Below are 27,953 nucleotides of genomic sequence, written 5' to 3'. Positions count from 1 at the left end.
CTCATAAAATTGCAAAGCTTCTGTAAACCAAAGCATACGGTCAATAAGACAAAAAGGCCACCAACAGATTGGGAAAAGATCTTTACCAATCCTTAATCTGATAGGCAGCTAATATCCATTATATATAAAGAACTCAAGAAGTTGTACTTCATAAAACCAAATAACCCTATTTTTAAAATGGGGTACAGAGCTAAACAAATAATTCTCAACTGAGGAATAGTGAATGGCTAAGAAGCACCTAAAAAATGTTCAACATCCTTAATCATCAGGAAAATGCAAATCAAAACAACCCTGAGATTCCATCTCACACCAGTCAGAATGGCTAAGATAAAAAACTCAGGTGGCCGGGCGTGGTGGCGCATGCCTTTAATCCCAGCACTCGGGAGGCAGAGGCAGGCGGATTTCTGACTTCAAGGCTAGCCTGGTCTACAAAGTGAGTTCCAGGACAGCCAGAGCTATACAGAGAAACCCTGTCTCGAAAAACCAAAAAAAAAAAAAAAAAAAAAAAAAAAAAACTCAGGTGACAGCAGCTGCTGCCAAGGATGTGCAGAAAGAGGAACACTCCTCCATTGCTGGTGGGATTGCAAACTGTTACAACCACTGTAGAAATCAGTTTGGTGGTTCCTCAGAAAATTGAACATAATTCTACCGGAAGATCCAGTGATATCACTCCTGGGCATATACCCAGAAGATGCTCCAACTTGTAATAAGGACACATGATCCAATATGTTTATAGCAGCCTTAATTACAATAGCCAGAAGCTGGAAAGAACCCAGATGTCACTCAACAGAGGAATGGATACAGAAAATGTTGTGCATTTATACAATCGAGTACTACACAACTCTTAAAAACAATGAATTCATGAAATTCTTAGACAAATGGATGGATCTGGAGGATATCACTGTAAGTGAGGTAACCCAATCACCAAAGAATACATATGATATGCACTCACTGATAGGGGATATTAGTCCAGACCTCAGAATGCCTGAGATACAATTTGCAAAACACTTGAAACTCAATAAGAAAGAAGACCAAAATCTGCATACTTTGATCCTTCTTAGAAGGGGGAACAAAATACCCATGGAAGGAGTTACAGAGACAAAGTTCAGAGCAGAAACTGAAGCAATGACCATCCAGAAAGTGCCCCACCTGGGGATCCATCCCATCAACAACCACCAAACCCAGACACTATTGCAGATGCTAACAAGAACTTGCTGGCAAGAGCCTGATATAGCTGTCTCCTAAGAGGCTCTGCCAGAGTCTGAATAATACAGAAGTGGATACTCACAGTTGTCCATTAGAGGGAGCACAGGGTTCCCAATGAGGGAGCTAGAGAAACTATCCAATGATCTGAAGGGGTTTGTAGCCCCATAGGAGGAACAACAATATGAACTAACCAGTGCCCCTAGAGCTCCCTGTGACTATACCACCAATAAAAAATAGAACACGGAAGGACTCACAGCTCTAGCTGCATTTGTAGCTGAGGATGGCCTAGTTAGTCATCAATGTGAGGAGAGGCCCTTGGTCTTGTGAAGGTTCTATTCCCCAGTATAGGGGAATGCCTGGGCCAGGTGGTAGGAGTGGGTGGGTTGGGGAACAGTGGGAGAGGAGAGAGGATAGGGGATATTTAGAGGGGAAACTAGGAAAGGGGATAACATTTGAAATGTAAATAAAGAAAATATCTAATTAAAAAAAAAAAAGATACTGTTGTGCTTTGTCTGCATGTACACCTGCAGGCCAGAAGAGGGCATCGGATCTCTTTATAGATGTTGTGAGCCACCAGGTGGTTGCTGGGAATTGAACTCAGGACCTCTGGAAGAGTGACCAGTGCTCTGAAACACTGAGCCATCTCACCTGGGAACCATATTTCTTATTGATTATGTTTAAAAGAAATGCTTTCATCTTTGTTGGCTAAAGATAACCTTAGATCTGGGTAGGCTGGCTCATATTTGTGTTTATCCAGTAGTATAGTATAGTATAGCTTTCTTCATTCTAGGAGTTAGTGACACACAAGGTTGTTTTATGTTAGGAACTTCAGAGTGGCCACCAGCTGACCTCTAAAGCCTTCTGCCTCCTTCACACTTACCTCATAGTTTCTGAGTCTAGCTCCTTGATGCTGTGTCTCCTCAAGTTGAGTGTCCTTTTGGCTAGGAGCCAGGTACAGAATCTGGAGGAGGATTAGTCATAGCAGGAAGTGCCAGAAGGGTTGCATCAAGAGTTATAATGCTCTGTATATCCCACATCACCATGTATTACTCGCTTTATTTTAACTCTGAGTAAATAAGTACATCCTACATTCCTCTCTTGTGGGATCCATCTTAAGACTTGACACTATTACGAAGGCTATGGAGCTCTCACAAAAAGGGACCTGTCACGACTGCCCTCAGAAAGACCCCACAAGCAGCTGAAAGAGTCAGAGGCAGATATTTGCACCCAACCAATGGACAGAAGCAGCTGACCCCTGTGGTTAAATTAGGGGAAAGCTGGAAGAAGCTGAGGACGAGGGTGACCCTGTAGGAAGAAAAGAAGTCTCAATTAACCTGGATCCCGAGATCTCTCAGATACTGAGCCAACAACCAGACAGCATACACCAGCTGATATGAGGCCCTCAACACATATACAGTTGAGGACTGCTGGGTCTGAGTTTAGTCAGAGAAGATGTACCTAATGCTCAAGAGAATGGACGCCCTAGGGAGTTTAGAGGTCAGGTGGAGTGGGGGTGGGGGTGGGGGGTGGGGACATCCTCATGGAGACAGGGAGTGGGGGCTGGGATCATCCTCATGGAGAGAGGGGGTGGGAAGAAGGTAGGGGATGTGGAACAGTTGGAGGGTGGACCAGGAAGGAAATAAAACCTGGAGTTAGAAAGAAAGAAAGAAAGAAAGAAAGAAAGAAAGAAAGAAAGAAAGAAAGAAAGAAAGAAAGAAAGAAAGAAAGAAAGAGAGAGAGATCATGAGATAGAGAGATAGATAGCCCAACAGAGAACAAGACCCTATATGCCTCCAGATCACTGAAAACAACTCTTTTTTTTTAAGGTTTGTATGCTGCTTTATTGTATGCTACAGCCAGTGTATATAAAATAGTTAAACTTCGTGAGACAGAAATCCATGAAGTTCAGAGAGGTAGATGTTAAGGACTGACAAGTAGAGGATAGTGTATTGTGGCACATGTTAAGGAGAAGCTTTTGTACAGACTTCAAACTTAGCTCTCTTGAATATTCACTGGTTCATGAAAAGTGGTTTGAGAAACCTCAAGATAGATGACTACAAAAAGGAGCAGGCTTTCTGGGGTCTGAAGGGATTTGTACTTGAAGACACTCCAGTCAGCAGAGGGTCATGTTGAGCATTCTGCAGAACTGTTTCAAGTCTGCAGCTGCCTAGGAAACCTTCACGCGGTTGAGCCCGGCCTCCAGCCAGAGCTGCTGGACCACCTTCTCCATGGCAGCGACGGTAGAAGAACCTGACATGAGCCGGCCAACTCGTCAGTCCGGGCAGGGAGCGGCAGGTCGCAGGACTCCAGAGAATCTTTTTTTTTTTTTTTTTTTTTTTTTTTTGAGACAGGGTTTCTCTGTATAGCCTTGGCTGTCCTGGAACTCACTCTGTAGACCAGGCTGGCCTTGAACTCTGAAATCCGCCTGCCTCTGCCTCCCAAGTGCTGGGATTAAAGGCGTGCGACACCACAGCCCAACTCGAAAACAACTCTTATGACAAGTTTGTAGCAAAAAAGGCCAAAATATAGTTACATAAATAAATAAATAAATAAATAAATAAATAAATAAAAATAAAGTCCAACAGAGAACAAGAACTTATATGCCTCCAGATCACTGAAAACTACCGGTATAAGATAACAACTTTGGAGAAAAAAAATAAAGGACAAAATATAGTTACAGGTTATGGGTAAGCTATTAAGTTGTTATGATATTTTTAGACATTTTTAGTTTCTTTTCTTGTTGTTGTAATAAAATATTTGGATAAAAGCAATTTAGGGGAAAATATTTGTTTTACAGTTCATAGTATACATCACAGTAAGAATCTAAAAATCCCTCACTGCCTTCTAAAATAAAAATTCAACCAATCAGGCAGGGAACAAGCAACCATAATATGACTCTGTACAAGACATATCAAATTTAATAACAGTAACACTTTCAATAATGTGACAATTTGCTAATGAATAGCTTCACTGTTTCTTACAGTTCAATTTTACAAATACATAAATTCTATTCTATAAAGTTGTACCTTATTGGTACATACTATCAGTTGACATGAATTAAAGCACTATCTAAGACAGAACCAGTTTGAACAAATCCTGTCCTTAGCATAATTCACACAAAGATTTAATATGTTTATGAATTGTCTCAATGTTTCTCTTTATTTATTCTTGCCATCACCCTGACATTCTACTCTGTTTTACACCCCAAACACCTACCACTCCCTTTCAGGAGCCACAATCCCTTTGTCTCTCAGAATCTAGGCTCAGAGTTGGCATGGATGGCTTGGAGCTCCTCATAGTCACTTCTATACCAATCACTGTTCACCAAGGGAGTGATTATCTACACATCAAAATGTAAGATCCCTGCATTGCGGGACTGAGCCAATGACAAAGTAGCTTCTCTTCCAACTAGACTTGAGAGGAGTGAGAACTTAAAGAAAAGAACAATACGGTTAGCTCAGCAAATCTTTATATTATCCTAACCTAATTAAAATAAAATAAAATGCCTACTGGGATTCATTTTCTTATGTCCTTTATAGTTCTGATACCACAAGTATTTCACATTACCATAGAATTTACCTTAGTTATATGCAAAACATCTGAGAAATATCTCATAATGCCGAATGTCTTAATAAACTATATTTTTCAAGATAGAAATATAGATACTGTTTCTTCTGATAGCTTGATTTGTAACGTAATTGCCTCATTTACTTTGCACATTGCACACTGCATCTACCCCACACAACTCTGAAAACAACAGAAGCAAGGATGAACTTTATCTATAAAAGATGTCCATAGTTTTGACACTTGTCTTCCTAGAATCTTGAGCCATAAATACTGCTTTCTTCCTCTAAGGCATATGTGATTTTTCACTTTATTGTCAGTTAATGCTTTCACTGTTTTATATTTAGTAAGATTTTTATCTTGAAAATATTTTACAATTAGTGAGTAAGTCAACCATCTGTGGTAAACCTGTGGTATGAGATAGTATATTGGGAAGGACACAACAACCTGCTAAGTCCAATTTCAGGGAATGACACACTCTATTCAGGCCTTTAAGTCACCAGCACACATAGTATATACATTCACACTCTATACACACATAATAAAATGATAAAAGCAAACCTTTGAAAAACCCAAACTTTAGCCTTTAATCCCAGCACTTGGGAGGCAGAGACAGGCAGATTTCTGAGTTCAAGGCCAGCCTGGTCTACACAATGAGTTCCAGGACAGCCAGGGCTATACAGAGAAACCCTGTCTCAAAAAACCAAAAAATAAAAAAAAAATAAAAAAAATAAAAAAAAAAAGAGAGAGAGAAAAGAAAACACAAACTTTTTTTCTGTAAATAACAGCTTTTCATTTTTCCTCCTCCATCCTCTGGCCTCGAGCATTTTGCCTTTCTCGGAGTTTCACATAGAAGAATTGTATAGTATTTGAGACTTTGAAACAGGCTTATTTTGTGTATTTTAATATTTTGAAGGATTATCAAAGTTGAAGCAGGTGTCAGAATTTTCTTTGTGAAGCAAAATAATAGTCTATAATATATACAAAATAAAATATGTATAATATTTTGTTTATGTATGTTTTCACTCGTAGACACTTGGTTTGCTCCCCTTTTGGCTACTGTGAATAGTCCTGTTATGAAGATAAGCTTACACACTTAACTTCAGTTGTCTACCATCAATTATTTTAGGAATAGATCAGAAGTATAACCTGTATGTCTCAGGATTATTCAGTTTTCAGGTTTTAAAGGAATCTGAATTTTTTAGTGTTTACATAATGTCAAATTCCTGACCATAATGCAAAAATGATTCCACTTTCACCACATTCTTACCAAAATTCTTTAAATGTTCATTACAGTAGTAATGTTGATGGTAATTTGTGATGACAGATGGGTTTCTTTTCTGAGATATGGTATCCTTCTATAGCCCAAGTTAACTTCAAACTTGTGATCCTATCGTTTCTACATCCTTAGTGCAGAAGTTATGGTTATTTATATAAAGCCCAACTGCAAATTGATTTTTGATAAAGATATAAAAAGAATTCACAGAAAAAAAGGACAATTTTGCCAAAAATTCTGTGGGAAGAATTAGAGATCATACAACAACATCAACAAATGAACCTCAATGTCTGGCCCTGTGGCTACAGACTGCGCGGTCTGTTCTGATCTCTGCCTATTGGAGCCGTTTTGACTGCAATGAAGTATGCCTTGTCCCACCACCATAGTGGTTCCTGTTCACAGTTGTGTTGATGTCTAGGACTGAAGGTATGCACCACAAAAACCAGCCATCCAGGTTTGATGTTTTTGTGCCATGTATCATCTGATACACACACACACACACACACACACACACACACACACACACACACAGACACACACACACAGTAAGTTACTATAAAGAAACTTCCAAGCCAACCAGAGATACATGGTGAGACTTTGTCTCAAAAATATTCTAATATTTCCATCCTGATTTTCAACTATTCAAAATTTATTTTAAGGAATGGATCACATTATTAGGAAAGGTGTTTCTACGTCCACTTCAGATCTTAGTGCAATGTTATATGAACAGCAGTGTTCTTAGAAGCTGCTTAAAACCTCACTAGCAAGATCTTGCTGAAAGGACCCAAATATAGCTGTCTCTTGTGAGACGATGCCGGGGCCTAGCAAACACAGGAGTGGATGTTCACAGTCAGCTATTGGATGTATCACAGGGCTCCCAATGGAGAAGCTAGAGAAAGTACCCAAGGAGCTAAAGGGATCTGCAACCCTATTGTTGGAACAACATGATGTACTAACCGGAACCCTGGAGCTCTTGTCTCTAGCTGCATATGTATCGAAAGATGGCCTAGTCGGCCATCAATGGAAAGAGAGGCCCATTGGACGTGCAAACTTTATATGCCCCAATATAGGGGAATGCCAGGGCCAAAAGAATGGGAATGGGTGGGTAGGGAAGTGGGGGGCGCTATGGGGGACTTTTGGGATAGTATTGGAAATGTAATTGAGGAAATTATGTAATAAAAATATTAAAAAAAAAAAAAAAAAAAACCTCACTCAGAAGCCGGGCTTGGTGGCGCACGCCTTTAATCCCAGCACTTGGGAGGCAGAGGCAGGCGGATTTCTGAGTTCAAGGCCAGTCTGGTCTACAAAGTGAGTTCCAGGACAGCCAGGGCTATACGGAGAAACCCTGTCTCGAAAAACCAAAAAAAAAAAAAAAACCTCACTCAGAAAAAAAATATTTTTCAGAATTTACTGAAGGTTAAGTAAAAGTAGAGAGATAAGTATGTCCAGAATGCAGCTTATACACTTATGGAATTGTCACAGCATACTACTAATAAAACCCACAAAAAGGTAATGGTGCTATAACTAAATTTTTGAAAATTAAAAACTTTAAAAATTGTTTTGTTTAATTTTTTTGTTTGTTTGTTTTTTGAGACAGGGTTTCTCTGTATAGCCCTGGCTGTCCTGGAGCTCACTTTGTAGACCAGGGTGGCCTTGAACTCAGAAATCGCCTGCCTCTGTCTCCTAAGTGCTGGGATTAAAGGTGTGTGCCACCACACCTGGCTTTGTTTAATTTTTTTTGTTTTGTTTTGTTTTGCCTGCATGTACATCTGTGTACTATTTGTATGGTAGATGTCTGCAAATCTCCTGAAATTTGAGTTACAGACCATTGTGTGCTGTAGTGTGGGTGCTAGGAATTGAACTTTGGTCCTCTTGAAGAACATCTAGTGCTCTTAACTGATGAGCCACCTCTCCAGCCACTGTACTACTTTTATAGCTTTATTTTTCTGACGCTGAAGAATGAATCCAGGTCCATGTGAATCTGGTAAGTCCTCTACCCAGATATATATGTCCCCCTGAAAATAATATGTGTTGGTTTGAATGTGAAGAGTGAACTCCCCCCTCCACAATGGTGGCAAAACGTAAACTAGGACTGCCAGGGGTAAAATGTTTGGTGGCTCCTTAAAAAGCTAAACAAGAAGTAATTAGCCAAAAATTCTACTCCTTAGGCAGGTACTTCCAAAAATGAAAAGTGTGTCCAAACAAAAGCTTGCATATAAATTAATGTAGTGTAAGCACTATGCATAATAGTCAAAGGTAGAAATATGCCCATCGAACAAAACACCCAGGGAAGGAGTCACAGAGACAAAGTTTGGAGCTGTGATGAAAGGATGGACCATTTAGAGACTGCCGTATCCAGGGATCCATCCCATAATCAGCTTCTAAACGCTGACACCATTGCATACACTAGCAAGATTTTGCTGAAAGGACCCAAATATAGCTGTCTCTTGTGAGACGATGCCGGGGCCTAGCAAACACAGGAGTGGATGTTCACAGTCAGCTATTGGATGTATCACAGGGCTCCCTATGCAGAAGCTAGAGAAAGTACCCAAGGAGCTAAAGGGATCTGCAACCCTATTGTCGGAACAACATGATGTACTAACCAGAACCCCGGAGCTCTTGTCTCTAGCTGCATATGTATCGAAAGATGGCCTAGTCGGCCATCACTGGAAAGAGAGGCCCATTGGACTTGCAAACTTTATATGCCCCAATATAGGGGAATGCCAGGGCCAAAAGAATGGGAATGGGTGGGTAGGGAAGTGGGGGGCGCTATGGGGGACTTTTGGGATAGCATTGGAAATGTAATTGAGGAAAATATGTAATAAAAATAAAAAAAAGAAATATGCCCATCGAAAATGCAATATTGAATGCAGCATATGCGTTTAATTTGATCAGCTTTAAAAGGACAAAGTATGAACATCAGTGACACAAAAGGGTACATTTGAAATAAATTCATTTATTTGAGGTATCTAAAATAATGAAAATTGAAGAATTGGCAGAATGTTATTTTTCAAGGACAGAAGGGAATAGGAAGTAGTAGGTCAGTCTTTTGCTTAAGAGTAGAAGCTTAAAAAAATTATGAAAATGGATGGTAGTGATCAATGCACAGCAATGCAAAAAAAAAAAAAAACCTTTGCACTTGAAAACAATGATCTCTGCTATGGCTATCTTATCACAAGTTATATGTGTGTGTGTGTGTGTGTGCGCGCGCGCGCGCTCGCGAGTATGTGTGTGTATGTATCACGGTCGGTCCCATGTAGCCCGGATTGGTCTTGAACTCCTGATCCTCATGTCTCTACCTCTCAAATGTTGATATATAAACAAATTTAAATTGCCACACGCTGTAAAAGTTCTTATTTTATATGTAATTATAATAAATGTGTGGTATACAGAGATTCCAATAGGTTATTTGACAACAGTCAGGTTTTTTATTTTAATTTTTTATTAGGTATTTTCCTCATTTACATTTACAATGCTATCCCAAAAGTCTCCCATACCCTCCCCCCCCACTCCACTACCCACCCACTCCCACTTTTTGGCCCTGACGTTCCCCTGTACTAGGGCATATAAAGTTTGCAAGTCCAATGGGCCTCTCTTTCCACTGATGGACGACTAGGCCATCTTTTGATACATATGCAGCTAGAGTCAAGAGCTCTGCGGTACTGGTTAGTTCATAATGTTGTTCCACCTATAGGGTTGCAGATCCCTTTAGCTCCTTGGGTATTTTCTCTAGCTCCTCCACTGGGGCCCTCTGATCCATCCAGTAGCTGACTGTGAGCATCCACTTATGTGTTTGCTAGGCCCCAGCATTTTCTCACTAGAGACAGCTATATCAGGGTCCTATCACCAAAATCTTGCTAGTGTATGCAATGGTGTCAGCGTTTGGAGGCTGATTATGGGATGGATCCCTGGATATGGCAGTCTCTAGATGGCCCATTCTTTTGTCTCAGCTCCAAACTTTGTCTCTGTAACTCCTTCCATGGGTGTTTTGTTCCCAATTCTAAGAAGGGGCACAGTGTCCACACTTTGGTCTTTGTTCTTCTTGAGTTTCATGTGTTTGGCAAATTGTAACCTATATCTTGGGTATTCTAAGCCTCTGGGCTAATATCCACTTATCAGTGAATACATATCATTTGAGTTCTTTTGTGATTGGGTTACCTCACTCAGGGTAATGCCCTCCAGGTCCAACCATTTGCCTAGGAATTTCATAAATTCATTCTTTTTAATAGCTGAGTAGTAATCCATTGTGTAAATGTACCACATTTTTTGTATCCATTCCTCTATTGAGGGGCATCTGGGTTCTTTCCAGCTTCTATTATAAATAAGGCTGCTATGAACATAGTGGAACATGTTTCTTTCTCACTGTTTGGAACATCTTCTGGATATATGTCCAGGAGAGGTATTGCGGAATCCTCCGGTAGTACCATGTCCAATTTTCTGAGAAACCGCCAGACTGATTTCCAGAGTGGTTGTACAAACTTGCAATCCCACCAACAGTGGAGGAATGCTCCTCTTTCTCCACATCCTTGGCAGCATCTGCTGTCACCTGAGTTTTTGATCTTAGCCATTCTGACTGGTGTGAGATGGAATCTCAGGATTGTTTTGATTTGCATTTCCTGATGATTAAGGATGCTGAACATTTTTTCAGGTGCTTCTCAGCCATTCGGTATTCCTCAGGTGAGAATTCTTTGTTTAGCTCTGAGCCCTATTTTTTAATAGGGTTATTTGATTTTCTGGGGTCCACCTTCTTGAGATCTTTATATATATTGGATATTAGTCTTCTATCTGATTTAGGATAGGTAAAGATCCTTTCCCAATCTGTTGGTGGCCTTTTTGTCTTATTGACAGTGTCTTTTACCTTACAGAAGCTTTGCAGTTTCATGAGGTCCCATTTGTCAATTCTCCATCTTACAGCAAAAGCAATTGCTGTTCTATTCAGGAATTTTTTCCCTGTGCCAATATCTTCGAGGCTTTTCCCCACTTCCTCCTCTATAAGTTTCAGTGTCTCTGGTTTTATATGGAGCTCCTTGATCCACTTAGATTTTTTCTTACTAAAAGGTGAGAGGATAGGATCAATTCGCATTCTTCTACATGACAACCACCAGTTGTGCCAGCACCATTTGTTGAATATGCTGTCTTTTTTCCACTGGATGGTTTTAGCTCTCTTGTTGAAGATCAAGTGACCATAGGTGTGTTTGTTCATTTCTGGGTCTTCAATTCTATTCCATTGGTCTCCTTTTCTGTTGTTATACCAGTACCATGCCGTTTTTTTTTTAATTTTTTTTTTTATTTTTTTTTTTTTATCACAATTGCTATGTAGCAAAGCTTTAGTTCAGGCATGGTGATTCCACCACAGGTTCTTTTATCCTTGAGAAGAGTTTTTGCTATCCTAGGTTTTTTGTTATTCCAGATGAATTTGCAGATTGCCCTTTCTAATTCGTTGACAATTTGAGTTGGAATTTTGATGGGGATTGCATTGAATCTGTAGATTGCTTTTGTCAAGATAGCCATTTTTACAATGTTGATCCTGCCAATCCATGAGCCTGGGAGATCTTTCCGTCTTCTGAGATCTTCTTTAATTTCTTTCTTCAGAGACTTGAAGTTCTTATCATACAGATCTTTCACTTCCTTAGTTAGAGTCACACCAAGGTATTTTATATTATTTGTGAGTATTGAGAAGGGTGTTGTTTCCCTAATTTCTTTCCAGCCTGTTTATTCTTTGTGTGGAGAATGGCCATTGACTTATTTGAGTTAATTTTATATCCAGCTACTTCACTGAAGCTGTTTATCAGGTTTAGGAGTTCTGTGGTGGAATTTTTAGGGTCACATATGTATTATCATGTCATCTGCAAAAAGTGATATTTTGTCTTCTTTTCCAATTTGTATCCCTTTGATCTCCTTTTGTTGTCGAATTGCTCTGGCTAGGACTTCAAGTACAATGTTGAATAGGTAGGGAGAAAGTGGGTAGCCTTGTCTAGTCCCTGATTTTAGTGGGATTGCTAACAGCTTCTCACCATTTACTTTGATGTTGGCTACTGGTTTGCTGTAGATTGCTTTTATTATGTATAGGTATGGGCCTTGAATTCCTGAACTTTCCAAGACTTTTATCATGAATGGGTGTTGGATTTTTTCAAATGCTTTCTCTGCATCTAACGAGATGATCATGTGGTTTTTGTCTGTGATTTTGTTTATATAATGGATTACGTTGATGGATTTCCATATATTAAACCATCTCTGCATCCCTGGAATAAAACCCACTTTGTCAGGATGGATGATTGTTTTAAAATGTTCTTGGATTCGGATAGCGAGAATTTTTTTTTTTTTTTTTTTTTTTTGGTTTTTCGAGACAGGGTTTCTCTGTGTAGCCCTGGCTGTCCTGGAACTCACTCTGTAGACCAGGCTGGCCTCGAACTCAGAAATCCGCCTGCCTCTGCCTCCCGAGTGCTGGGATTAAAGGCGTGCGCCACCAACGCCCGGCAGGATAGCGAGAATTTTATTGAGTATTTTTTTTTAAAGATTTATTTATTTATTATATGTAAGTACACTGTAGCTGTCTTCAGACATTCCAGAAGAGGGCGCCAGATCTCGTTGCGGATGGTTGTGAGCCACCATGTGGTTTCTGGGATTTGAACTCTGGACCTTCGGAAGAGCAGTCGGGTGCTCTTACCCACTGAGCCATCTCACCAGCCCTTATTGAGTATTTTTGCAGTGATATTCATAAGGTAAATTGGTCTGAAGTTCTCTATCTTTGTTAGATCTTTCTGTGGTTTAGGTATCAGAGTAATTGTGGCTTCATAGAATGAGTTGGGTTGAGTACCTTCTACTTCTATTTTGTGGAATACTTTGTGCAGAACTGGAATTAGATCTTCCTTGAAGGTCTGGTAGAACTCTGCACTAAACCTATCTGGTCCTGGGCTTTTTTTTCCGTTGGGAGACCATTAATGATTCTTCCTATTTCTTTAGGGGATATGGGACTATTTAGATCGTTAACTTGATCCTGGTTTAACTTTGGTACCTGGTATCTGTCTAGAAATTTGTCTATTTCGTCCAGGTTTTCCAGTTTTGTTGAGTATAGCCTTTTGTAGAAGGATCTGATGGTGTTTTGTATCTCTTCAGGGTTCATTGTTATGTCTCCCTTTTCATTTCTGATTTTGTTAATTAGGATGCTGTCCCTGTGCCCTCTAGTGAGTCTGCCTAAGGGTTTATCTATCTTGTTGATTTTCTCAAAGAACCAGCTCCTCATTTGGTTGATTCTTTGAATAGTTCTTCTTGTTTCCACTTGGTTGATTTCGCCCCTGAGTTTGATTATTTCCTGCTGTCTACTCCTCTTGGGTGAATTTGCTTCCTTTTTTTCTAGAGGTTTTATGTGTGTTGTCAAGCTGCTAGTGTGTTCTCTCTCTTGTTTGTTTTTGGAGGCACTCAGTGCTATGAGTTTCCCTCTCAGAAATGCTTTCATAGTATCACATAAGTTTGGGTATGTTGTGGCTTCATTTTTATTAAACTCTAAAAAGTCTTTAATTTCTTTCTTTATTCCTTCCTTGACCAAGGTATCGTTGAGAAGAGTGTTGTTTAGTTTCCACGTGTGTGTTGGCTTTCCAGTATTTATGTTGTTATTGAAGATCAGCCTTAGTCCATGGTGGTCTGATAGGATACATGGGACAATTTCAATATTTTTGTATCTGTTGAGGCCTGTTTTGTGACCAATTATATGGTCAATTTTGGAGAAGGTACCATGAGGTGCTGAGAAGAAGGTATATCCTTTTGTTTTAGGATAAAATGTTCTGTAGATATCTGTTAAGTCCATTTGTTTCATAACTTCTGTTAGTTTCACTGTGTCCCTGTTTAGTTTCTGTTTCCATAATCTGTCCATTGATGAAAGTGGTGTGTTGAAGTCTCCCATTATTATTGTGTGAGGTGCAATATGGGCTTTGACCTTTACTAAAGTTTCTTTAATGAATGTGGCTGCCCTTGCATTTGGAGCATAGATATTCAGAATTGAGAGTTCCTGTTGGAGGATTTTTCCTTTGATGAGTATGAAGTGTCCCTCCTTGTCTTTTTTGATAACTTTGGGTTGGAAGTCGATATTATTCGATATTAGAATGGCTACTCCAGCTTGTTTCTTCATACCATTTGCTTGGAAAATTGCTTTCCAGCCTTTCACTCTGAGGTAGTGTCTGTCATTTTCCCTGAGATGGGTTTCCTGTAAGCAGCAAAATGTTGGGTCCTGTTTGTGTAGCCAGTCTGTTAGTCTATGTCTTTTTATTGGGGAATTGAGTCCATTGATATTAAGAGATATTAAGGAAAAGTAATTGTTGCTTCCTATTATTTTTGTTGTTAGAGGTGGCATTCTGTTTTTATGGCTGTCTTATTTTTGGTGTGTTGAGGGATTACTTTCTTGGTTTTTCTAGGGTGTGGTTTCCATCCTTGTATTGGCTTTTTTTTCAGCTATTATCCTTTGTCGGGCTAGATTCCTGGAAAGATAATGTGTGAATTTGGTTTTGTCATGGAAAACTTTGGTTTCTCCATCTATGGTAATTGAGAGTTTGGCTGGGTATAGTAGCCTGGTCTGGCATTTGTGTTCTCTTAGTGTCTGTATAACATCTGTCCAGGATCTTCTGGCCTTCATAGTCTCTGGTGAAAAGTCTGGTGTAATACTGATAGGGCTGCCTTTCTGTGTTACTTGACCTTTTTCCCTTACTGCTTTTAATATTCTATCTTTATTTAGTGCATTTGTTGTTCTGATTATTATGTGTTCGGAGGAATTTCTTTTCTGGTCTGTGGCCTCCCTTCCCCCCAGCCTGGAACCTGCCTGCTCGAGGGTGGAGCTACCGGCTCATTCGTCCTGCCACGCCCACTGCTGGAACCTGCCTTTGCTGCCTGGAGACACATACGTGTTTGTCCTGCTATTGGACCCTGAGTTACTTGGCGGGATATTGGGTTCCCTCCCCCTTCCTTCATAAGTTGGGTGTCTGGAAATATTAAATTGAGCCTCGATCAGAACTTGTTGTCCTGGCTTCATTCTTTTCTTCCGCCCCGTCTAGTTTCCTCTCTTTTCAGCCTGAACTGCCATTCGCAGTTGAACCGTTCGTGTTGTGGACCGCGGGCGGGCCGCAACACTGGTCCAGTCTATTTGGAGTTCTGTAGGCTTCTTGTATGTTCATGGGCATCTCTTTCTTTAGGTTTGGGACATTTTCTTCTATAATTTTGTTGAAGATAATTGCCGGTCATTTGAGTTGAAAATCTTCATTCTCATCTACTCCTATTATCCGTAGGTTTGGTCTTCTCATTGTGTCCTGGATTTCCTGGATCTTTTGAGTTAGGATCTTTTTGCATTTTGTATTTTCTTTGATTGTTGTGCCGATGTTCTCTATGGAACCTTCTGCACCTGAGATTCTCTCTTCCATCTCTTGTATTCTGTTGCTGATGCTTGCATCTATGGTTCCAGATTTCTTTCCTAAGTTTTCTATTTCTAGTATTGCCTCACTTTGGGTTTTCTTTATTGTGTCTACTTCCCTTTTTAAGTCCTGCATGGTTTTATTCAATTCCATCACCTGTTTGGTCGTGTTTTCTTGCAATACTTTAAGGGATTTTTGTGTTTCCTTTTTAATGTCTTCTCCCTGTTTAGCAGTGTTTTCCTCTATTTCTTTAAGTGAATTATTAAAGTCCTTCTTGATGTCCTCTACCATCATCATGAAACATGCTTCCAAATCTGGGTCTAGTTTTTCGGGTGTGTTGGGGTGCCCTGGACTGGGTGGGGTGGGAGTGCTGTGTTCTGATGATCATTAGTGGTCTTGGTTTCTGTTAGTAAGATTTGTAAGTTTGCCTTTCGCCATCTGGTAATCTCTGGAGTTAGTTGTTGTAGTTGTCTCTGGTTAGATCTTGTTCCTCTGGTGTTTATGTTAGCCTCTATCAGCAGACCTGGGAGACTAGCTCTCTCCTGAGTTTCAGTGTTCAGAGTACTCTCTGCAGGTAGGCTCACCTCTTCCAGGGAAGGTGCCCAGATATCTGGTGTTAGAACCTGCCTCCTGGCAGAAGTTGTGATCCACTCACAGAGGTCTTAAGATCCCATGAAGGGTCCTGTGTATACCTTACAGCTGTCCGCAAACTCCACACCCAAGGTACCCCTGTGCTGGCATGGACCCGAAGGGACTTGTGCCCCTGATCAGGCCGGATTTTCTAATTCCCTAATTAATTCAGTCTCAGGTCCTGCTCGATTGGATTGGAGCAGCAGCTGTGTTCCACTCATCAGAGGTCTTAAGATTCCATGGAGGGTCTTGTGGGTAGCTTGCAGGTGTCAGCTGAGGGTCAGGTTTTTTTTTTTAAGTAATTTTTATTAGATATTTTCTTTTATTTACATTTCAAATGTTATCCCCTTTCCTAGTTTCCCCTCAAAAAATCCCCTAATGCCTCCCACATCCCCCTGCTTCCCAACCCACCCACTCCCATTCCTGGTCCTGGCATTCCCCTATATTGGGGCATAGAGCCTTCACAGGACCAAGGGCCTCTCCTCCCATTGATGACTGACTAGACCATCCTCTGCTATAAATATAGCTAAAGCCACAAGTTCCACCATGTGTTTTCTTTGATTGGTGGTATAATTCCAAGAAGCTCTGAACTGGTTAGTTCATAGTTCCTTCTATGGGGCTTCAGTCCCTTTCAGCTCCCTGGGATTTCTTTGGCTCCTTCACTGGGGGCGACAAGGGTCAGTTTGAAGTGAGATAAAAAGAAGCTCCTAGGGCACTGTTCTCTCTTTGGTTTATTCTTCATTGTTGTTCTCCCCTGGCACTTGAGATGGTGTGATACCAGTGGGGACTCTATGACTACCATAAGAAATGGTAGGAGGCACTGGTGATATGTCAGAAGAGTCACTGAAAGGTGGAAAAGAAGAACTTTTAGAACAAGGACACCTTTTGGGTGCCAGGTTGACTATAGGAAAGAGTACACTCTAGGGCAGCATTCTTTGAGGGCTACATATCAAATATCCTGCATATCATATATTTACATTACAAGTCATAACAGTACCAAAATTACAGTTATGAAGTAGTAACAAAATGATTTTAGGGTTAGATGTCACCACAACATGAATAACTGTATAAAAGGCTTACAGCATTAGAAAGGTTGAGAACCATTGCTCTAGGACAAAGGCTTAGTACTTGGCTATTTGCAAGCTATTTTGGGCCATATGAACTCTGAGAAACTATCTACATATCACCTGGAAAATATATACTATAGACTGAACACCAAAGCTGTAGGTTTCCAAAGTTCATAGTGTGGGCCAGGACTGAGTGAGTTAAAAGTACTACTGGCTGTTGTGACACATACCTGTAAACCCAACACTTGGGAGGATGAAGCAATAGTACTACCATGAGTTCCAGGTCAGCCTGTGACACATTGTGAAGTCTATTTAAAAAAGAAAGAGAGAGAGAGAAAAAGAAAGGACAAAAGATAGGAAGAAAGAAAGAAAGAAAGAAAGAAAGAGAGAGAGAGAGAGAGAGAGAGAGAGAGAGAGAGAGAGAGAGAGAGAGAGAGAGAAAGAAAGAAAGAAAGAAAGAAAGAAAGAAAGGAGCAAAAGAAGAAAGCACAGTGCTGAGATAAATTACAAATTTAGGAATAAAAGAAAGATGTCATTTCGATCAGTGTCACATCAGAAGATAACTTTCCAACAACCTATCTAAATAACTTTAGAAACTTGCTATGACTATTTCTCTTTGACATTATATTATTTATTAGGCCTGGATATTTAACACTCATAAAAGTTTGAAATTAGGCAATACTGATGAGTTGATTGTCTTTTCTGGGATAAAACTTAGCTAATAAATTCTACAGTTTAACCAGGACTGCATCTAATACAGCAGCCGCTTCTTAGAATTCAGATCTTGGACTGGAGGTGCTGCTCAATGGCAGAGTACATACCTTACATGCAAGTACCTGTGTGTTCAGCCAACAGCACCACAGATTCAATTCAATTCAACTCAAATTAGTTATTCAATATGCTATTCTATCTTGTTTGCACTACCTTTGAAATCTTAGATTTTCAAATTCTCTTTTTAAGTTAATTTTATGGGTTCCTTTGTTTTTTGTTTTGTTTATTTATTTATTTATTTATTTATTTATTTATTTATTTATTTGCTTTTGTTGAGACAGGGTGACACTATGTAGCTCCAACTTTCCTGGAACTCACTATGTAGACCTGACTGGCTTTGCACTCACAGAGACCTGTCTGCCTCTGGAGTTCTAGGATTAAAGGCGTGAGCCAATACATCTGGCTTGGGTTCTTTGGTTAATGAGATAAATTTAGTGTAGACACATTTTTTTGCATAATTTTCCTACCAAGTCATAATCCTGTAAATGTTAAAGAAAAAGCTTACACAAAATGCACAGAAGTTACAAGCAAAGAGAAGGTGATACTAAGAGCCACTATGGCCAACAGCTGGTGAGAAGATACCTGAGCCAAGTGTTGATGTAACAGGAGCTGTTGCCATGCTGGAGAGCAAAGAGAAAAGGAGGATTTGAAGTGAAGAAGCATCACGAGGCAAAGGAACAATATGACATAGGTAATAGATGGTGTCAAATGAGACTGAGACACAGGAAGAAGTCAGAGCCTGAGCTGCCCAGGTCATGATAACAAGCAGTCTAATCCCGTATGAAAGCACAGATGTGATATAATAAGATACTTTTGTGTTTTATTTAGAAAGACTTATTTTGTCTGCAGAATGGATGCTTATCTGAAAATGAACTTAAAGATAAAGATACTATACAGGTAAGTAAAAAGAAGGCTATGAATTAAGGCAATGATGTAGTGAAGAGCAGGCACAGAATGATTTGTAATAAATAGGGCACAGTGGTTACTTGGATGTAAGTAGGAGTGGGAAAAGAAGGGTAGGAGGTGAGTGAGATAGATAGAACATTTGATTAATGATCACAAGGAGTGGCTGAGATAAGGAAGGAGTGACCTACATTAATACTAGTTTCTACTTTGGGTGTAGAGATAGTACTGCTCATATTGTAAATAATGCAGAGACAGCAATTAGCAGCTGCATATATCTTGAAGATGAGAAACGGGGATAATAGCAAGCAGGTCCTAATTTTTTACATGGTTTGCATACGTTAGAGAACTAACTCTTTGTCTACCCGGGCAACTTGAACATCTATCTTTCCTTTTTTTTTTTTTTTATTTCTAAATAGGGTCTCAGTATGTAGCCCTGGTAGTCTTGGTACTTTCTAAGTTGACCAGGATGGCCTTGCCTCACCTCTGCCTACAGAGTACTAGAAATTAAAGCCATGTACCATCATACTCAACCTATCTTTTCTTATCAAATGCTAATTCACTCACTATGGGAGTCTCCCCAAACTTTTTTTTTAAAGGTTTATTTTATTTATATGAATACACTTTAACTGTCTTCAAAAACAACAGAGGAAAGGTATCAGATCCCATTACAAATGGTTGTAGCCACCATGTGGTTGCTAGGAATTGAAGACCTCTGGAAGCACAGTTAGTGCTCTTAAACACTGAGCCATCTCACCAGCCCTCTCCCCATACTTTTTATGTTGAAATTTTAAGATATTAATTCATGTTCTTAGAATAAGAGTAGTGTCTATATCTATACCTATATCTATACCTATATCATCTATATCATCTCTATCTCTATTTGTCTGTCTGTCTATCTATCTATCTATCTATCTATCTATCTATCTATCTATCTATCTCTGTGGAAATCTAATAAGAAGAAATAATTTTCATTTTGTTTTTTAACCCAAAGTTATTTTCCACCCTGAGACAGATGTTTCCTCTTGTGAATCTTTTTATTAATATGAATCTAAGTCACGAGTCAATACAAAGTACTCCTGGACCAAACATGGTAATATTGGTTAGTGAGAATCATTATTTTTCTAATTCTATAAGATGCCAAATTATGTGGAATACATGGTATTCACTTGAATTAGAACATAATAATCAATTTCCATGATTTAAATGTCATACAATAAACAATCTCAAAAAAATATTTCATAAAGGGCTAGAGAGATGGTTTAGAGAAAAAGGAAATTTATTCCAAGCCTGAATGCCTGAGTTTAATGCTAGGGACTCATGTGGTGAAAGAAGTAAAGAAACCCCTAGAAGTTCTTCTCTAACCTTCACACAAGAGCTGTACTCACATAGATACATTAAACAACATTCCCAGCAATAAATTTAATTTCATTTATTATTATTATTTTTTTTTTATTTAAAGAAGTGGTGAGGCCTGGTAGTATAGACCTTTATTCACCCACTCAGGAGGAAGTGGTAGGTAGACTTCTGTGAATTCAAGGCCAGCCTAATCTACATAGGTATTTCCAGGATAGCTAGGGCTACTTAGTTAACCCCATCTCCAAAGATAAACAAACAAAAGGAAACAAATCTGTACAGATTGCTTAATGACTTAATGAGCCCATACTGCTCTTTCAGAAGACTTGAGTTTGATTCCCAAGATGGGAATCAGTTCTCAGTTCCTATGCAGGGTGGATCACAACTTCCAGTAGCCTACCTCCAGGGAATCGGCCACTTTTTAAAGGCATCCATGATTACCCATGTGCACCACACATCCATATAACACTCAGACTTATGTAGATAAATAAAAATAAAAATGGCTTAAAGGTGGTGCACTTGATGAGTTTCATGTCCCAACTCTACACATCAAGGCATCAAACATGGTTATATGTACTTGCATGTGTACATGTTTTCCCTGCATGTGTGTATGTGTGTGTGTACCATGTATATGCTGAGCCCAGAGAGTGTGTCAGACCCCCAAATCTTGAGTTACAGTTGTGTGATGCCACAGTGGTGCTGGTGCTGGGAACAGAACTTCTGTCCTCTGCAAGGACAGCAAGTGCTTTTAGTTTTGAGTCATCCCTCCAGTCCTCTAGGTTACATTTAAATCATTGCAGTTCAATTTGAGTTTTCACAAACTGGAATTTAATCAAAGAATATCTGAAAGACACGAGGTCCAGGCTGGCATTTTAACCAAATGGTATTAGATGTTTTTGTGTAGGTAGTATAGAGGGCAGGCTCAGAATCAACAAAACATGGTTGAAACAGAAGGAAAACTTAGGCTCATTAAAGGATATTGAGAAGCCAGCCCATCTCAATTCGAGATAGCCAAGTTAAGTTTCTGTTTACTATAAAACTTGAAGTTTATATATTTCTCAGAGCTGGGCTGCACCCTAGCCCAGTAACCATAGAATGTACTGTAAATACCTCCCGCCCCAGCTACCTGTTTTTGAGAATGTTCTATACCTATACCCATTGTTCCATGACCCACTTTAACCTTGACCACCTGGTATCACTTCTATAACTACTATTACATGCAAAATCCCCCACCCCATGGTTTTGCCCTATATAAAGAGCTTGAGAAGTTGGCTTGGGGCTGGTATTGTGAACCCCGTTTTAGGGGGAGACAGCTGATGATTTGTCTCTGGTTTGTACACAAAAAAAATCTTGCTTTAAACTGGCCATAATTTGGGTTGGGGTTCTTTCGATTCACGTCTGCGAGATTAACAATATAATTTACAAAAATGACAGAAATCTGTAAATGTGCTTGACTTGTTTAAATATACTGTCTTCCGTTATATATAACAACCAAGAACAATGTCCAGTGTGGTGGCTTAAACCGACACCCAGCACATGGAAAGACTGAGGCAAGATCATCATCATGTATTTAAGGCCAGCCTGGGTCATATACGAAGAATGGTTGAGGACAATCTGCCTGAGATTGTGGATAAGAAAGTTCTAGGTTTGTAAGTGTGAGTGTGCTTGCTTGCCTCTGGGGAGTGAGCATAGCTAGAGCCTATTGGAATGCCAGGGAAGTGCTCTACCACTGAGCAGTATATTCTGTGTAATTTTCTGTTAATCAGTGCATGGTTGGAGGCTTCTGAAATCCTGACAACTGTAGACCACTTCCCCATTGCAGGATTACAGGTCCAGGGGCTGTGTGTCAGTTTGTTCTTTTTATAACTATCATCTATAACTAGGAAAGGGGATAACATGTGAAATGTAAATAAAGAAAATATCTAATAAAAAAATCATTTACTTGGGGTAGGGGCTGGAAAGAACTCAGTACCTATGCTACCTAAGGACCCAAGTCAGATCCCTAAAACCCAGGAAAAAAGGGAAGGTGGGATGACGTGCAGTTGGAATTCTACCCCGGGGTAGGAGGAAACAGGCCCTAGGACTCGCGGGCAGTCTAACCCAATCAGGAACGCTTTGGGTCCTTCCAGTCTCCGTTAAAAGCTATAGGCCTGGAGTCCCTAGAAGATGACGCAGTTTTGATGCGCGACGCAGTCTGGGCGGAGCTTGCCCGAGCTTCTGGAGAGGGGTGGGCGTTCTAGGCGGGAGCTGCCTTTGCTGAGCTCTCCGGGCGGGACACCGTCTCCCGACTATTCGGGCGCTACTGAAAACTACTCACTGCCAGTGTCGGGGGTCCTGTGTTCACGACCACCATTGAATAGCTGAGGGACCTGTTCGCTTCCTGCACGGATCCAGCCTCGGCGTCCCCTCAGCAGCCGGTGTCGCCACTGGCGCCGCCGCCCGAGCGGCAGGCCGCTGCGGACCGCGGAGCCCATGAAGGCTCGGCGTCGCCGTTGTCTTGGAGCGATCCGAACCTGCTCTGGCATGACGGCGGCATGAGCACGGACCGGGAGTCGCCGGAGGAGCCGAGGTGGAAGGCGGTGGCCTCACCCAAGGCGTCAGCCATGCCCGAGAAGCGCGGGAGCGCTCAGGCCGCGAGCGGCAGCTGGGTAAGTTTTGACTGGGTTCGGACAGGGACTCTGGGATTGTGGCTGTTCTAGGAGAGCCAGGTTCTTGGAGAAGCTAGCTTTCCTATCAACTCCTCCCCAGACGAACCTCTAGGAGATTTGGTTATTGATTCAAAAGCCACCAGACACGGGACAGTAATATAATTTGGATATAATTCTGTGTCAATTGACAGAAATCTTCTGGGCACAGATTTTGTCCAAAGCAACTTAGACAGTGTGTGTGTGTCTGTCTGTCTGTCTTAAAGCCGTCATTTTTCGCAGTCTCCGGAATTGCCTACAGGGATGCTGGAGGTCAAAGTGGGAGGCGCCTGATACTTCCTCCTCCTCTGGGTTTCAGAAGTGGCCTTAGTGTAGTAAGAGGAAGCTGAAGATCTCTGTACCGAAGGTGAAAGTTCAGCCTGATCTCCTTTAGTGACATGTAAAGTTGAGATGAGTTTGACAGCTAGGGAAGGCTTATTTTCCTTGACCTGGATTCACAGTACAGTTCTTACCCTTGCCACGTTTTCTTCTTCTTCTTTTAATGGTTGGAAACTAAACACAGGGACTACTGTCATTTCTTCAGTCATAAGTATAAAAAGGATTTTTGGGGAAGGATCTACTTAGGACTTAAAACTTAAAGTTTGGCAGTGAATTGAGTACAAACTTGAAACTATGGGAAAGTTTGTTCAGTGAGAAATAGGAATTTATTTAAATATGATATGTGTGGTCATGTGTTTTTCCAGTTTTTAAGCTTGCATATTTAATTTCTGTTAAAGAATACTAAGTGGTTACAAGTGCACACTTGACTGTGTGAATTCACCTTTGGTACAGTTGGGAGGGTAGAGAATTAGTAGTATGCAGAATGAAATCTTAAGTCAAAATTCAAACATGCAAGTATTTTGAGGTAAAACAGAACCACATAGTATTTTAGTAAGGGCTTACTAGGTACAAAATTGCTGCAACTCTCAGAAGTCTGCCAAGTACAGACCTTAAAGTCTTGTTCTGTCTGCATTCTGGTGGCTCATTTCCTTGATGTTTTAGACCTAGAGTAGAGCTGCCTTTTAGTCCTGATTCTACCAGAGTTTTACCACTCAGTGCCTGATCTGTTAAATGGTCATGTAGTGAAGCAGCATAGGGGGTCATTTTTTTTTTTCCCAAAGCTAAGATTTTTCTAATGTAGAAAGTTTACCTTGTGGGGTAAGTTCTGTAAAATTGGTTTTTCTCATTAAATAGGTTACACTTCTTTAAATGAAACTAAATTACCAGTTCACCTTCTTGGCTTCCACTAGTGGATGGACAGTACTAATGAGTGGACAAGCCAAGCCAAGCCCAAGGAATGTGCCAGCTAGAAGTCAGTGTAGGGTATTTTTTTCTCTATTTCTTTCTACCTGACTCTTTTAAATTTATTTTATATATTTACTGTTTATGTATACTGTGTGTGGATTCAGGAGCACATATGTTTTGAAACCTTATGTTTTGAAACAAAAACTCCTTCAACTTGGAGCTCACAGCTTTTCTAGACTGGCTGGTTAGTGAGTCTCAAGGATCCTCCTATCTCTGCTTTGTGCACTCATCCCATCCCTTCTCTGTATAGCCCTGGATGTCCTGGAACTCAATTTATAGACCAGGCTGGTTTCGAACTCAGAAATCTGCCAGCCTCCGCCTCCTGAGTGCTGGGATTAAAGGCGTGCGCCACCACCCCTGGCTACATCCCATCCCTTCTCATCCCATCCCTTCCGGCTAATCCCAGTACTTGGGTTACCAGCACATTCACCTTGCCCAGCTTTTTATATATATATTAGATATGAACTCAGATCCTTTTGGCTTGTACGTCAGGTATTTACAGAACTATCACCTCAGCCCATGTATGGAGTATGAATGGTCATACTCTCCTTGTGAGCCCTTACCATGATAAAAAATATTCAGTTCTTTCCCATTTTCTAATTTAGAAAGGAGCCAGACCCCAGTCTAAAACCAATGTGCTTGAAACAGGAACTTCGTGGTGTTATTTCTTCAAAGAAACCTAGACTCTGTTTATTCCCTTACCTTTCTTTGGATCCTAATGCTCATCTAATTTTGGGCAAAGGTAAATTACTCGAATTCTTTCCTCAACTTTGGGAGTAGTAGGTCCAATCATATTTGGTTGATGAGAATGCTGTTTTTTTTTTTTTTTCTTTTTTCTTTTCTTTTTTTTTTCCATATAGTTAATGAGGTAACTAGCATGTGCAGGGTTTTTTCGAGACAGGATTTCTCTGTGTAGCCCTGGCTGTCCTGGAACTCACTCTATAGACCAGGCTGGCCTCAATCTCAGAGATCCTCCTGCCCCTCTGCCTCCCAACTGCTGGGATTAAAGGTATGTGCCACCACTGTTTGGCTGAGAAATTATGCATTAAAAAATATTCTACTCTAGTTAACATTTAAGGCTTTCATGATAAAACTCTTGGTTCCTATTTTAAATTTTGAATTATTTATGGAAATCTTGAGACACGTTTTCACAAAACTCACTGCTATCATAAAAAACATTTTGTCTCCTACTAAATGTTATTTTGTACACGATATTAATTCATGTAAATGGTTAATTAGAGAGTTTTTCAGTGTAAAAATCTTTCCACTGACAGAATAACCTTTAACAAAGGTCCAGTTGTTTCTCTGGGTCCATTTAAAAGATCACATTGATATATATAAGCATAATGAAAAGTAAGAAACTTTACCTGCTGACAGTCCGTGAATAATCCTTTGGGTTCTGCTATTTTCTGAGACTCTACTTGTTGAAGCATGAGTTCATGGTAGGTGTGGGCCACAGCATACACAACATTATACAAATTGTAACCTTCTTCACTCAGGGCCAGGTCACATTTGTACAATACTGTCCATTCCGATGTGTTGTTGAATGTAAAATGATCCATTTTATTGCTGTTCTTAGAAACTGAACAATTAAAATAATTCCACTCCAGTATAGACTCAGAAATGTTTGATATTAGAATGGCTACTCCAGATTGTTTCTTTGGACTATTTGCTTGGAAAATTGTTTTCTAGCCTTCTGATCTGAGGTAGTATCTGTCTTTGTCACTGAGGTGTGTTTCCTGTATGCAGCAAAATCTTGGGTCCTGTTTATATATCCAGTCTGTTAGTCTATATGTCTTTTTATTGGGGAATCGAGTCCATTGATGTTAAGAGATATTAAGGAAAAGTGAGTATTACTTCCACTTATTTTTGTTGTTAGAGGTGGAATTATGTTTACGTGGCTATCTTCCTTTAGGAAAGATTCTTTTTTGTTGAAAGATTATTTTCTTGCTTTTTCTAGGGTGTAGTTTCCTTCCTTGTGTTGGTGGTTTCCATCTATTATCCTTTGTAGGGCTGGATGTGTGGAAAGATATTGTGTAAATTTGGATTGGTCTGTCTTTATATGTTACTTGACCTTTTTTCCCTTACTACTTTTAACATTCTTTCTTTGTTTAGTGTATTTGGTGTTTTGATTTTTATGTAACAAGAGGAATTTCTTTTCTAGTCCAGTCTATTTGTAGTTCTGTGGGCTTCTTGTATGTTCATGGGCATCTCTTTCTTTAGGTTAGGGACATTCTCTTCTATAATTTTGTTGAAGATATTGACTAGCCCTTTAAGTTGGAAATCTTCCGTCTTTTCTATACCTATTATCCTTAGGTTTGGTATTGTCATTGTGTCCTGGATTTCCTGGATGTTTTAGGTTAGGAGCTTTTTGCTTTTTTGCATTTTCTTTGATAGTTGTGTCAGTGTTTTCTATGGTATCTTCTGCACTTGAGAATCTCTCTTCAATCTCTTATATTTTGCTGGTGATGCTTGTATCTATGGCTCCTGATCTCTTTTCTAGGTTTTCTAACTCCAGGGCTTGCTATGATGGGAGAATTGGGTTCTGATGATGCCAAGTAACCTTGGTTTCTGTTGCTTATGTTCTTACACTTGCCTCTGTCATGTTGTTATTACTAGTGCTGTATCTGACTGGAGCCAATCCTTCCTGTGATCTGAGTTGTGTCAGAACTCCTCAAGTCCATATGTCTCTGTTATCCTGTGATTCTGGGATCAAGTGATACTGCGATCCTGGGTTTGTCAGAGTACCTGGGAGTCAAACTGACCCTGGGACCCTGAGACCCTGGTGTGACCAAGCTTCTGGGATATTGGGATACTGGTTGTGGTAGAACGCCTGAGATTTGAGCCTCCTCTGGGTGCTGTGGGACTGGCTTTAGACTTTGCACAAGGTAAACCAGCGCAGGAACCCAAGCCACTGTGTCCCTGGATCTGCTGGTCCCAGTTACTCCACATGGTGTTGGAACAGATGTTGTGTCCTACTCACCCTTGATCTTAAGATTCTGGGTGTGCTAGAGTTCCTGGGAGTGGAGCCTCCTCTGTGTGCTGTGGAACTGGCTGCAGAGTTTGTGCCCAAGGTCAACTTAAATTTTTTATTCTTTAGAAATCACATAATTAAGAATATTGAGACAGAAAATGAAGAAAAAAGCAAATGGACTGACCATCTGGAATAAGGAATATTGACAGTGCAAATGATGATGTTAGTATTGCGGACTTGGAAAATACGTCTTCAGAGACACCTTTGTCATTTTTAATGGGTACACCCATAGCTTTAATGGTGCCTTAAAGACACAGGATTGCTTTATGCCTGTGGGCAACAGTGTTGCTGACAGGCTTTCTTTAGATTCTGCCCAGAAGGAGAAGAGGTCAGAGAAGAACAAAACAGACTTCAGAGACAGCAAAATGCAACAGTTGTAGCACAGCACCAGAAATGCAGATGCTTTGGGGTATCCACACACAGCTAACCTCTCTCACCATCTTTGAACAGTGACACTAAAATCAATGGAGCTCAGCACTCCACTGTTCAGGGACCTTCAAACAGAAAAACACTTCTATTCCTACTCTTCCAAATCATCAGACTGCAACTTCATTGCAGATTTCTATCCTCATTCAAGCCTAAATCCTATCTCACCATGGAAGTGTGAATTGACGGTTTGTCAGTACACTATAAAGACAAAGTAGTGTTATCTTTCAGAAAGGGAAAACTTAAAAGAGTGAAAACAGGCAGGTCTTCCCTCATTGTACCTGACACAGGTATGTACTAAAATTGTTTTCTTCAAAACAGGTATATTTGATTATT

General features: G+C 40.2%; 2 pseudogenes; both read right to left on the bottom strand.

Annotated features, from left to right (window-relative positions):
• LOC110287752 (vomeronasal type-2 receptor 116-like) overlaps positions 1 to 27,421 on the bottom strand; it is a 54,199-nt pseudogene extending 26,778 nt beyond the window's left edge.
• LOC147000910 (guanine nucleotide-binding protein G(I)/G(S)/G(O) subunit gamma-5 pseudogene) lies at positions 3,224 to 3,463 on the bottom strand (annotated as a pseudogene).
• Positions 27,422 to 27,953: the final 532 nt, after the last annotated feature.

This window comes from Mus caroli, unplaced genomic scaffold, assembly GCF_978045245.1.
Source record: "Mus caroli unplaced genomic scaffold, Mus_caroli_1 scaffold_15, whole genome shotgun sequence".
Lineage (NCBI taxonomy): Eukaryota > Metazoa > Chordata > Mammalia > Rodentia > Muridae > Mus > Mus caroli.
The sequence above is the reverse complement of the archived record's forward strand: the minus strand, read 5'-3'. Positions and strand labels throughout refer to the sequence as shown.